The 11,177-nt window shown below is 42.9% G+C and overlaps 1 protein-coding gene across 5 annotated transcripts in view; it reads right to left on the bottom strand.

The window, feature by feature from the left end:
* CNOT6 (CCR4-NOT transcription complex subunit 6) overlaps positions 1-11,177 on the bottom strand; it is an 85,402-nt gene that overhangs the window by 36,486 nt on the left and 37,739 nt on the right. Inside the window, exon 1 of one of the 5 annotated variants that reach the window (XM_032158924.2) lies at positions 4,834-5,359. The exons of the other annotated variants lie outside the window; for them this stretch is intronic. The gene's annotated coding sequence lies outside the window, so the exon portion shown is untranslated. Of the gene's footprint in view, positions 1-4,833; positions 5,360-11,177 lie in introns of those variants that run through there. 5 annotated transcript variants of the gene reach the window in all.

The raw sequence follows: 11,177 nt of genomic DNA, 5'->3' as shown, positions 1-11,177 counted from the left end.
AAAAAAAAAAAATTCAGAGTTTAAAAGATTAGTAACAGAAGTAAAAGAACATAATGTACTGGAGAAAGATATATCTCTACTATTGAACTATGCAATACAAGAAATTAAGGATCCTAATTTTCTGGAAGAGGTCAATGAACAAAAGGAAGTCACCTTTTGATAATCTCATATCTATCTACTTCTTCCCCACAAAATTGTACATATGCATAAGTACCCAAAAACTTGCATTTACTTTTAAGCAGCTTAGTGACTTGAGGAAGGCTGGGATTATCCTGACCTACGTTAAGAGCCCTGTTTTGATAAGTGATCTCATTCTAAAATACCCAGGATTCTTTATTGCTAAATGCCAAGAGACAAGAGAAATCAATTTGTGTGTTCTGAAATCGCGTGGGTGATTAGCAAACACTAAAAGAACTAGGTGTAATTAGTATACCTACCAGGAAATCAAAATAACTATGCACTTGCAGATATAGAAAAAAACTAACAAGCGGCCAGGTGCAGTGGCTCACGTCTGTAATCCCAGCACTGTGGTAGGCCAAGGCGGACGAATCACTTGAGGTCAGGAGTTCGCGACAAGCCAGGTCAACATAGTGAAATCCTGTCTCTACTAGAAATACAAAGAATTAGCTGGGTGTGGTGGCACGGGCCTGCAGTTCCAGCTACTGGGGAGGCTGAGGCAGGAGAATCGCATGAACCCATGCAGCGGAGGTTGCAGTGAGCCGAGATTGTGCCACTGAACTCCAGCCCGGGTGACACAGCAAGACTCCATCTTAAAAAAAAAAAAAAGAGTTATATATAATACTCTCTTTTTAAAACAACCTCGGGGCCGGGCACAGTGGCTCAAGCCTGTAATCCCAGCATTTGGGAGGCCAAGGTGGGCAGATCATGAGGTCAGGAGATCGAGACTATCCTGGCTAACACGGTGAAACCCTGTCTCTATTAAAAATACAAAAAAAATCAGCCAGGTGTGGTGGCGGGCGCCTGTAGTCCTAGCTACTCGGGAGGCTGAGGCAGGAGAACGGCGTGAACCCAGGAGGCGGAGCTTGTAGTGAGCACAGATCGTGCCACTGCACTCCAGCCTGGGCAACAGAGTGAGACTCCGTCTCAAAACAAAACAAAACAAAACCCCACAACCTCGGAAAAGCATAATCTAGAATTTGAGAGACATGGTCTATCATTCCTTCATGTAAAAATAAGTATGAATAGAGCCAACATTCTTGCTGTTTCAAGGCTTCAAAATGTTGGAGAATGCTACAAAGTAAACCAAGGTGAAGGTAAGGACTGTAGCCACGGCACCTGACTCAAAGATCATTTAGTGACTATGAGGAGTTCAGACCCAAGTGTATTTCCTGGAAGCTTCCTGAGTGTGGCTCTGGTTAGTAGATTTCTCTGCCCTACACTGCCATCTCAAGGGCCTAGAACAAGTACAGCTGTTGTGGGCTACATATGTCCCTCAAAAGCAGGCAACCACAGTACTGTCCCCATGTAATAGAAACAAAACAAACGTAAGAGTTGTTTGTTATTTTCAGATCTTCAGGCAGTATTTTAAAGTTTGTTCATGTCTGATTTCAGCTTCCTGTAACAAGAGTTGTTTGTGTTGATAAACCATCCCACTGAGGGAAGGAAAAACTAGATTTTAAAAAACTCCACAAAAGTACAACTTCAAAAGCACGGGAGAATTACAAAGGCAGCAAAGGTGTGACAACCTGGAGAGAAGGGAAGCACCGACAGGTAACAGGCAGGACATGTCCCACAACTTAATCTCTCGAAGAACAGAATCACAAGCAGCAGCTAAGAGGCAAGCCAATGAGCCAAAAGCTGGAAATGAGAGAATGAGGCACTCAGCAGAACTAAAGTCGTCTTACACAGCTGGGAAGAAGACCCTCTTAAACCACCAAGTTGGCCGGGTGCGGTGGCTCATACCTGTAATCCCAGTACTTTGGGATTACACTTGAGAGGCCGAGGCGGGCCTCGAGGTCAGGAGTTCGAGACCAGACTGGCCAATATAGTGAAACCCTGTCTCTACCAAAAATACAAAAATTAGCCGGGCATGGTGACAGGCGCCTGTAGTCCCAGCTACTCAGGAGGCTAAGTCAGGAGAATCACTTGAACCCGGGAGGCAGAGGTTGCAGTGAGCCAAGATCGTGCCACTGCACTCGAGCCTGGGTGACAGAGACTCCGATTCAAAAAAACAAACAAAAAACCCCACCAAATTTCAGCTGGGAGCTACAAATGGAATAAGTTGACCCAGCAATAGGCCAACCCTCAAAAGCACGAACGTCCGATTCAAATTCAATCAAACTGCAATTATTATTATTTTTTCTTTTTTCTTTTTTTTGAGACGGAGTCTCGCTCTGTCGCCTAGGTTGGAGTGCAATGGCATGATCTCGGCTCACTGTAACCGCCGCCTCCCGGGTTCAAACGATTCTCCTGCCTCAGCCTCCCAAGCAGCTGGGAGGTGCCCGCCACCAAACCCAGCTAATTTTTTGTATTTTTAGTAGACATGGGGTTTCACCATGATGGCCAGGCTGGTCTCGAACTCCTGATCTCAGGTGATCTGCCTGCCAAGACTTCCTAAAGTGCTGGAATTACAGGCATGAGCCATCGTGTCCTGCCAAACCCTAATTAGATTAAGGCCATCTACCCCTTCTACAACTGTCTGGGAAACACAAAAGTAAATTCACTCCTAAGGAAGAGAATACCATCACATTCTACTGTTTCCAGCATTCAACAAATTTACAGACCGAAGGATCCTCCAGAAGATTCAGATACTGAAGTGATCAGACACAGTCTTTTAAAAAATATATATGAGAGGCTTACTAAACTTTTGGACAAGATAGAGTGACAAAAACTGAATTTATCCTCCTACCTACAACTAAAAAACCAGACAAAATATATTAGAAAATCATTTTTTAGACACTCGATACCACACAGCACAGGACAGTGATGAGTAATAGATGAGAAACCACAAAATGAGCAGTTATCACGGTTCCAGCTTACTGGAACTTTCCTGACAGTAGTGCAGAGGGACGGAACCCAGGTAGTCTCTGTAATACGTAAGTTGAGGAAATGAAGCTAGGAGTCTGGAGAGGCCAAGGTGGCTCGAGTACACATGACAGATTGCCAAAGAGGAGAGAGCTACACAGATACAAAGCTCTGGAGATCTGAAAAGGATAGGGCCCTGCCCCCTGAGTTTTCGACTGCACAACGATCAGCAAATACACGTGAGAAATAACCTGAGGCCAGGGACCAAGGATGGGGTGGAGACAAATCGAAAATAGAGGTGGCTGGGCACGGTGGCTGGTGCCTGTAATCCCAGCACTTTGAGAAGCCGAGGCAGTCGGATTACCTGAGGAGAGGAGTTCAAGGCAAGCCTGGCCACCATGGTGAAACCCTGTCTCTGCTAAAAATACAATATATGAGCCGGGTATGGTGGTGGGTGCCTGTAATCCCAGCTATGCGGGAGGCTGAGGCAGGAGAATCGCTTGAACCGGGAGGCAAAGGTTGCATTGAGCTGAGATCGCACCACTGCACTCCGGCCTGGGTGACAAGAGCAAAACTCCGTCTCAAAAAAAAAAAAAAAAAAAAAAAAAAAAAAAGCAGAGGGAACAATCCTTGGGGTCAGGAATAATTTGTGTTCCACGAGTCAGTGTGGAAAACCTCTTAAAAGAGTATTCGGGAAAGTATTAAAGTAAACTTTAAGTGAATCAAACTGTTTCCAAATAGTTTAACCGTATCTCAGAAGAAAGCTCAAGAGTACTTCCAGGCATACAAAAATAACTGGCCACCAAAGAAGGTAAAATGCACAGTGTACTTTGTCCAATCAAAAATTACCAGGCACACAAAGTGGAAGACAGAAATAAATTAAAACCAACCCAAAAATGAAAAAGATGACAGAATCAGTAGATAAGGGCATTAAAAGGTACCTGTATTAAATATACTCAAAAAAGTAGGGAAAATGTTCAGTAATGGCATGAATGATATAAAAAACATCTATGGCTCAGCTTGGGATGAAAACTATACTATTACTAGATGGAATTAATGGCAGATTAGATACTGCAAATAAAAATATTAGTAAAACTGAAGAAATGGCAATAAAAACTGCCTAAAATATTTCTAAAAAAGAAAATAAAGAATAAATTAAGCATAGCATTAGTTAGATATAAGACAACTTCAAGTAGCCTAAAATACAGGCAACTGTACTCCCCAAGGACAGGGAGGCAGGGAGGCAGAAAAAATTATTTGAAAAAATGGTAGCCTAGGCCAGGCACAGAGTGGCTCATGCCTGTAATCTCAGCATTTTGAGAGGCCGAGGCGGGTGGATCATGAGGTCAGGATATCGAGACCATCCTGGCTAACACGGTGAAACACCGTCTCTATTGAAAATACAAAAAATTAGCCGGGCGTGGTGGCGGGCGCCTGTAGTCCCAGCTACTTGGGAGGCTGAGGCAGGAGAATGGCGTGAACCCGGGAGGCGGAGCTTGCAGTGAGCTGAGATCACGCCACTGCACTCCAGCCTGGGTGACAGAGCAAGAGTCTGTCTCAAAAAAAAAAAAAAAAAAAAAAAAAAAAATTGGTAGCCGAAACCAGAAACCCAGAGCCAATGAGCTCAGCAAAACCTCAGCAAAACGTAAGCAGCAAAAGAGAAATGAAAGAACAAAAGAAAACTACATGAAGACACATCATTATCACACTGCTTAAAATGAGTAATGACGAGAGACTCTTAAAGCAGCCACAGAAAACAGGCATACATAAAAGAAATAAGGGTAAGAATGACCTTTCCTCAGAAACAATGCACGTCGGAAGGCCACAGAGCAACACGGAAGAACTCACCATGATGTACGCCTTCCAAATCGTCACAGCTACTAGGAAGGCAGGAAGATTGCTTGAGGCCAGGAGTTTGAGGCTGCGGTGTATCACAATAGTGCCTGTAAACAGCCAGGGCACTGTTGCCTGGGCAACAGAGGGAGATCCCGTCTGTTAAAAAATTTCTCTGGCCAGATTGTGCCACTACACTCCAGCCTGGGCGACAGAGCAAGACTCCATCTCAAAAAAATAAATAAATAAATAAACCAAAAAAAATTTCTCTGGCCAGGGGCGGTGGCTCACGCCTATAATCCCAGCACTTTGAGAGGCCAAGGCGGGTGGATCATGAGGTCAGGATATCGAGACCATCCTTGGCTAACAAGGTGAAACCCCGTCTCTACTAAAAATACAAAAAATTAGCCGGGCGTGGTGGCAGGTGCCTGTTAGTCCCAGCTACTCGGGAGGCTGAGGCAGGAGAATGGCATGAACCCGGGAGGCGGAGCTTGCAGTGAGCTGAGACTGCGCCACTGCACTCTAGCCTGGGCAACAGAGCAAAACTCTGTCTCAAAAAAAAAAAAAAAAAAAAATTTTCTTGGCCAGTCGTGGTGGTTCATGATTACAGCACTTCGGGAGGCCATGGCAGGCGGACCTCGAGGTCAGGAGTTCGAGACCAGCCTGGCCAACATGGTGAAACCCCATGTCTACTAAAAATAAAAAAATTAGCCAGATGTGGTGGTGTGCACCTGTAATCCCAGCTTCTCAGGAGGCTGAGGCAGGAGAATCACTTCAACCAGGGAGGTGGAGGTTGCAGTGAGCTGAGATTGCACCACTGCACTCCAGCCTGGACAAGAGAGTGAGATTCCATCTCAAAAAAAAAAAAAAAAAAAAAAAAAAAAAAAATTCTTAATTTAATTTAAAAAGAAGAAAGAAAATAAAGTGCTGAAAGATATGAACTGTCAATCTAGATTTCTATGCTCAGCAAAAACCTCTTTCAAAAATAGGTCAACAGAAAGGCTTTTCCAGACATAAAACCTAAAATACAAAAAATAAAAACAAACAAAAAATCACTGGCAGACCCCATTACAAGTCTTTTTGTCAGAAGGAAAATCACAGAAACTTGCACTAGAAAGAAATGAAAAACATTGGAAATGCTAAGTATACGGAAAAATACTGACGAATTTTCCTATTACTTGAGTGTTTAAAATAACAATGTATTTTGAGACTTACACCATATGTAGAAATAACATATATGACTACAATAGCATAGAGGCCAGGAGAAGAGAAACAGAAATACAGGTGTGCCTCAACTTACAATGGGGTTAGGGCCCAATAAAAACATCGTAAGTTTAAAATGTCGAAAATGTATTTAATATACTTAACCTACCAAACATCATAACTCAACCTAACCTACCTTAAATGTGCTCAGAATATTTACATTAGCCTACATTTGGGCAAAATCATCTAACAGCCTATTTTTAATCAAGTGTTGAATATCTCATGTAATGACTGAATACTGTAGTGAAAGTGAAAAATGGAATGGCCGTATGGGTATTCCAATTACGGTCTCTACTGAATGCATGACACCTTCATACTATCAAAAGGCGAACCATTGTAGTCAGAGACTGCCTGCATATTGTTGTAAGACTTTTGTAAGTGAAATGGTACAATATTACTTATTTGACCCTAATCATATCAATAACTGCGTTAAATGTAAATGTGTTTAATGGAACTAAAAAGAGGGAAACCACTGGTATACACTGGAAAGCACCAACTTCAGAACATCACTACAACCAAGGGGGGATATAGTCCCAATGAGTAACAAGTGAGTACAAAGTGTCCACGGTAAGTCTAAAATAGAAGAGTACAACAGTCTCTGCCCCAGAGACTCTCGGAATTGACCAGCCAAGGCCCCACACTGAGAAAAAACTCCAAAAATGGAATTAAAATTAGTAGGATAGGAATAAAAAAGATGAAGGAAAAAGATAAAAATGAGAGAGGGGAACAGAACCAGAAAGTCTCAGAAAGCAAGTTCCCACAGTTGTGAACGCTCTGAAAACTACAGAAAAGGGAGCACAGACATTAGTACAACTACCCTGAGTCACATCGTCTAAGTTTAGAAAAACTGAATTCAAATGAAAATGAACAGGCCAGGTGCGGTGGCTCATGCCTGTAATCCCAGCACTTTGGGAGGCTGAGGTGGGTGGATCACGAGGTCAGGAGATCGAGACCATCCCGGCTAACATGGTGAAACCCCGTCTCTACTAAAAATACAAAAAATTAGCCGGGAGTGGTGGCGGGCGTCTGTAGTCCCAGCTACTCGGGAGGCTGAGGCAGGAGAATGGCGTGAACCCGGGAGGCAGAGCTTGCAGTGAGCTGAGATTGTGCCACTGCACTCCAGCCTGGGTGACAGAGCGAGACTCTGTCTCAAAAAAAAAAAAGAAAGAAAGAACAGAAAAAAGTACTGAAGTCAAATCCCATAAAAATTATTTTAAGAAGTTCCTATAAAAGCATACTCCAAACATGCCCAAAAAACTATTACCTAGTATTTCAAAACAAAGTGAAAGATATCAAAAAAATGATAGAAGCAAGAAAAGAACAAAAAATTTAGAAAAGCTCAGTAAAGGAAAACTAAACTACAAGGAGCCTAATAATGAATAACTACAAAAAAAATACTTTTAAAGAGGAGGAAATGCAGTATTTTTTTTTCTTTTTTTTTAAAGAGATAGGGTCTCACTCTGGGGCCTTGCCATCTTGCCCTGGTGCTTTCAAACGCCTGAGTCCAAGTAATCCTCCTGCCTGGTTGTTTTTTGGTTTTTATTTTTTGAGATAGAGTCTCGCTCTGTCACTAGGCTAGAGTACAGTGCCATGATCTCAGCTCACTGCAACCACTGCCTCCCGGCTTCAAGAAATTCTCCTGCCTCAGCCTCCCGAGTAGCAGGGACTACAGGCATGTGCCACCACACCCAGCTCATTTTTGTATTTTTAGTACAGATGGGGTTTCACCATGTTGGCCAGAATGGTCTCCATCTCTTGACCTCGTGATCTGCCTGCCTTGGCCTCCCAAAGTGTTGGGATTACAGGCGTGAGCCACTGTACCCAGACAATTTCTTTTTCTTTTGAGATAGGGTCTCGCTCTGTCCCCCAGGCTGGAGTACAGTGGTGCGATCTCAGCTCACCGTAACCTCCACTTCCTGGGCTAAAGTAAAGTAATCCTCCCACCTCAGCCTCTTGAGTAGCTGGGACCACAGTTGCACACTACCACACCTGGCTAATTTTCATATATATACATATATATATATATATATATATTTTTTTTTTTTGAGACAGAGTTTCGCTCTGTCGCCCAGGCTGGTGTAATCTTGGCTTACTGCAACCTCCCAGGTTCAAGCAATTCTCCTGCCTAGGCCTCCTGACTAGCTAGGACTACAGGACCACGCCACTATGCCTGGCAAATATTTTCTGTATTTCAGTAGAGACGGGGTTTCACTGTGTTGCCCAGGCTGGTCTCAAACTCCTGAGCTCAGGCAATCGGCCTCCCTTAGTCTTCCAAAGTGCTGAGATTACAGGGGTGAGCCACCGCGCCTGGCCTAAGAAGGGATTAAATGAGAATTAATTACATTAATTCTTGTATTTTTTAATAAAGATGATGTTCCAGCCAGGTGCGGTGGCTCACACCTGTAATCCCAGCACTTTGGGAGGCCCAGGCGGGCGGATCACGAGGTCAGGAGATCAAGACCATCCTGGCTAACACAGTGAAACTCGTCTCTACTAAAAAAATACAAAAAATTAGCCGGGAGCTGTGGCAGGCACCTGTAGTCCCAGCTACTTGTGAGGCTGAGGCAGGACAATGGCTTGAACCCGGGAGGCGGAGCTTACAATGTGCAGAGATCCAGCCACTGCCCTCCAGCCTGGGTGACAGAGCGAGACTCTGTCTCAAGAAAAAAAAAAAAAAAAGGATGATGTTCCACCACGTTGCCCAGGCTGGTCTACTGTATAATCCACCCACACTGGCCTCCCAAAGTGCTGGGACTGGTGTGAGACACTGCACCCAGCCTTAAAACTTATTTAAATCACAAATAAGTGAATACTTAAAAGATCTGAAGTTAGTCACTTTCTTATATACCAGCAATGAACAAATGGAATTCAGAATTAAAAATACACCATTTACACCAAAAGAAAAAAAAAAGAGAAACAGGAATAAATCTAACAAAATATTTACAAACTATGTATGAGGAAAACTGCAAAATTCTGAAGAAATCAAAGAACTAAATAAATGGAGATATTCCATGTTCGCAGATATGAAGACACAATACTGTCGAGATGTTCCTCCTAATTTGATATATAGACTAAACAGAACCCAATCAAAGTCCCACTTAAACTCAGCATTTCTGTGAAAGACGCTGTCAAAAGAGTACGACGACCCAGACTGGGAGATATTTTTGCAAAAGACACATCCGCATTTTTTAAAAAATAAGTTTAAAAAAAAAACTCTGAAAACTGAACAATAGGAAAACAACCCAATTTAAAAATGGGCAAACGATTTGAACAGACACCTAACCAAAGCAGATACACCCATGGCAAAAAAGCATATGAAAAGATGGCCAATATATGTGTCATTAGAGAACCACAAATTAAAACAACGAGATACTGCTACACACCTGTCAGGATGGCAAAAAATCCAAAACACTAACACCACCAAATCCTGAAAAGGTTGTGCTGGTAGGAGGGCAAAATGATACAGCCACTTTAGAATACAGTTTGGTACTTTTTGGCAAAACTAAACACACTGTTCCCATATAATCCGGCAATCATGCCTCCTTGGTATTTACCCAAAGGAGCTGAAAATTTATGTCCACATAAAGAACTGCACACAGATGTTTATAGTAGTTTTACCAAAATTGCCAAAACTTGGAGGCAGCCAAGATGTCCTTCAGTAGGTGAGTGGGTAAACTGTGGTACATCCAGACAATGGAATATTACTCAGTGCTAAAAAGGAATGAGCTATCAAGTCATGAAAAGACACAGAGAAAACATAAATGTCTATTACTAAGTTAAAGAAGCTGGCTGGGCACAGTGGCTCATGCCTGTTATCCCAGTGTTTTTGTAAAGTTAAGACAGGAAGATCACTTGAGGCCAGGAGTTAGGGACCAGGCTGGGTAACACAAGACCCCTGTCTCTACAAAAAATTAAAATATAAAAATTCACCTTTAGCTGGGCATGGTGGCATGCACTGTAGTCCCAGCTACTTGAGGGGCTGAGGCAGGAGGATCGCTTGAACCCAGGAGGTCGAGGCTGCAGTGAGCCAAGATGGCATCACTGCACTACAGCCTGGGTGACAAAGTGAGATCCTGTCTCCAAAACAAAACAAAACAAAACAAAAAAGCCAGGCATGGTTGTGTGCACCTGTAGTCCCAGCTACTCAGGAGGCTGAGGCAGGAGGATCACTAGAACTCAGGAGTTTGAGATTACACTACTCCATCCAGCCTGGGCCACAGAACAATGATATCTCAAAACGAATAGATAAATGGGACTTAATTACATTAAGAAGTTTCTGCACAGCAAAAATAATAATAATGATAATTAACAGTCTACACAATGAGAGAAAATATTGGCAACTACGCATGTGACAAAGGGTTAATATACAGAATCTACAAGGAACTCACCTCAACATGAAAAAAACAACCCTAGGCCGGGCGTGGTGGCTCACACCTGCAATCCCAGCACTTTGGGAGGCCAAGGCAGGCGGATCACAAGGTCAGGAGATCGAGACCATTCTGCCCAACATGGTGAAACCCCATCTCTACTAAAAAAAATACAAAAAATTAGCCAGGCATGGTGGCGGGCGCCTGTAGTCCCAGCTACTTGGGAGGCTGAGGCAGGAGAATGGCGTGAATGTGGGAGGCAGAACTTGCAGTGAGCCGAGATGGTGCCACTGCACTCCAGCCTGGGCGACAGAGCAAGACCGTCAAAAAACAAAACAAAACAAAACAAAACAAAAAACAAAACCCTAATAAATGGGCAAAGAACATGAAACAATATTTTTCAAAAGACATACAAATTGCCAACAAATACAAAAAAAATGCTCAACATCAATAATCATCAGAGAAATGCAAATTAAAACCACAGTGAAATACCATCTTACACCACTCAGAAAGGCTACTACTAAAAAGTCAAAAACAACAGATGTTGGCAAGGATGTGAAGAAAAAGGAACGCTTAAACACCGTTGGTGGGAATGTAAATTAGTACAACCTGCATGGAAAACAGTATGGAGATTTCTCACAGAACTACAAATACAACTACCATTCTATCCAGCAATCCCACTACTGGGTATCCCCAAAGGGAAAGAAATCATCACGTCAAAAAGATAAC

Source organism: Hylobates moloch, unplaced genomic scaffold (genome assembly GCF_009828535.3).
Source record: "Hylobates moloch isolate HMO894 unplaced genomic scaffold, HMol_V3 SCAFFOLD_6, whole genome shotgun sequence".
Classification (NCBI taxonomy): Eukaryota; Metazoa; Chordata; class Mammalia; order Primates; family Hylobatidae; genus Hylobates; species Hylobates moloch.
Note: the sequence above shows the minus strand (reverse complement) of the source record. Positions and strands in the feature narration are given on the sequence as shown.